General features: G+C 45.8%; 1 protein-coding gene across 1 annotated transcript in view; it reads left to right on the top strand.

Moving 5' to 3' along the window:
• The window catches only part of LOC143280784 (cell division control protein 42 homolog), a 22,946-nt gene that overhangs the window by 6,436 nt on the left and 14,010 nt on the right, over positions 1-2,500 (top strand). The window lies entirely within an intron of this gene.

Here is a 2,500-nt window from a genome sequence, read left to right as displayed (position 1 = left end):
TGCAGTTTTTGTGGTAATGTTCGGGCATTCGAATCTTTTGGCAATGCATGTCTTATGAGACACGGGGGGTATGAGGGGAAGCATTTCGAGTGCAGAGGAGGGTGTGTGTTTGTCAGTGGCAGTGTGTGTGTCAGCTCGCTCTGCACGTGCCAGTGCTTCTTTCTGCTTGCTGTGTCCTACACGCCGTGTTGTCACTGCGTAGGTTGTTGCTTAGCGGCGATGTGGAAACAAACCCTGGCTCCAACACTGACGGACAGACAGACCCCAAAGTTGAATCTGACAAAGTGACGAACACAGAGAGTGCAGGTGACGAAATGATAAACAACTTGATGCAAGCCCTGCAACAGCGGTTCAATGAACAGACACTACTGATAAGAAGTGATCTTGGAGAAATAAAGGAGGATCTAGGTCAAGTAAAACAACAATGCCAAGAAATAAACAGACGATGTGACAGACTGGAGAGAGATCAGAGGTACCTGACAGATGCAGTGACGGACATGACAGCAGATATTCAACAACTGTTTACAGAATCAAATGACGGAAAAGAAGAATTACAGCAAATTTCAAACACGATACATGAACTGAGACATGAAGTCGAGCAATTAAAATTGGACACGGGACAAATTAGAAGACTTCTCGCGCAGAGACAACTCGAGATTTTATGGGATTCCCCATGCAGGACCAAACGAAACATTTGACACGTGTGCCAATACCGTAGTTGACATACTGAACAGCATTGACGGACCGAAACCTTGGACGACTGACGACATTACACGGGCACACCGAACAGGACCAGCACGACAAGGACAGCCACGACCCATGATCGTACGATTTACGAGATGGAGAGACAAGATGACAATCCTTACAAACAGAGACATGCGACAAAGCCTGCAGGAAAAAGGGGTGAGGGTGGCCAATGACATGACAAAAGCACAAGCACAGATCGTTGGCAGGGCAAGGAGTGAAGGCAAAAGGGCATATTTCCGCAAAGGTCAGCTGGTAGTAGAACCCAGGGTCTTTGATCAGCGATCATATGCGCAGGTTGTTGGGGGGTGGAGGTGGTGTTGATCAAGATGCTAGAGCTCCAGTGCACTGTGTTCCAGTCGGGAACGAAGTGGGCCTGTCAGTCTCGGCCAATCAACGGGAGGATTCCCCTCGCCTTGTCAGTGAGGAGGTGATGACGTCATCAGCTGAGACCTTGACGCAGAACGGAAAGGACAGTGTGAGCACACCCCCTCCCTCCTCTTCACCTTCTCGCACACGTGGAACCCAGGCCCAGCGGCAGCGTGACGGCAGCGATGAGAGTGGACACGGGGGACTTCCCTCGTGACGTCGGAACCAGTTCAGCGGGTGAACGACGCGGGTCAGCCAGAGGCAGCGGGGGGTTTCCCGGGCGCTGAGTGTCACAGTGGCAGTGACACACGTGCAACACGTGGAGGCCAGGTGTCAGGCAGGCAGATGGGGATGCCCGCTTACCTGGGGAACAAGCCACACAAGTCTCCCGTTGGCTCGGCTCGCGGCAGAGGGAGAGGTGGCAGTGGCAGTGGCAGTGGCAGTGACAGGCACCTGCGCTCGAGCGTGACAAGGAAGCCATAGGACAGGCCCGACCATCCACATCAGTGGAAGTTCTTGAACTATAATGTAGAAAACTTGTATAGTAAATTAAAGGATGTTTCTTTTTATGAACTATGTAAATAAATTCGATTTTGTTTGCCTCACTGAATGTTTCCTTGATCCTTCATTTGATTTCAGTAATGTGTTTATCGATTACGTTAAGTTTTATGCACCTGCAAAAAAGTTATCTTTGCATGGTAGACGTTCAGGAGGAGTGTTAATGTTGGTGAGAAAGAGTCTGACAGAGAGTGTGAAAGAAATAAAGTTGGAATGTGATAATGCTTTAGCTATTAAAGTGGACAAAACTGTATTTTGTTTAGATAAAGATATTGTTATTGTTGCTTGCTATGTTGTACCTGAAGGAGGTCCTGCATACAATGATAAAATGATTAAGGATGGTGTATTGATATTGGAAGAATCACTGTTGAATCAGTTTGAAAAAGATGATGTATATTTTATGATATTCGGTGATTTGAATGCCAGAACAGGTCATAAACAAGCTGAACCTGAAGAAATGTCAAACTATATTGGTGATGTGAAATGTAACAGTATGGATGACGATAATTGTGCACGTTGTTCAAAAGATGAAACGGTTAATAAACTTTGTTGGACTTGTGTTTCATATTTGATTTGATTATTTTGAATGGTTTCTGTAATGGTGACAAAGATGGCGAATATACATTTGTGTCACCTAATGGATGTAGCGTGATTGATTATTTTCTTATTCCTAGTGATTTGTTATTTTGTTTTGATTTGCATGTTGGTGATTGTGTGCATTCGTGGCATTTGCCAGTTGAGGTAACATGGAAAAGGGCCCATTGTAACTTTGGTGTTCCAAACACAAAGAAAGAGTATGAAGAAAAAATTGGACGAAATACTTGTTGCT

Source organism: Babylonia areolata, chromosome 4 (genome assembly GCF_041734735.1).
Source record: "Babylonia areolata isolate BAREFJ2019XMU chromosome 4, ASM4173473v1, whole genome shotgun sequence".
Classification (NCBI taxonomy): domain Eukaryota; kingdom Metazoa; phylum Mollusca; class Gastropoda; order Neogastropoda; family Buccinidae; genus Babylonia; species Babylonia areolata.
Note: the sequence above shows the minus strand (reverse complement) of the source record. Positions and strands in the feature narration are given on the sequence as shown.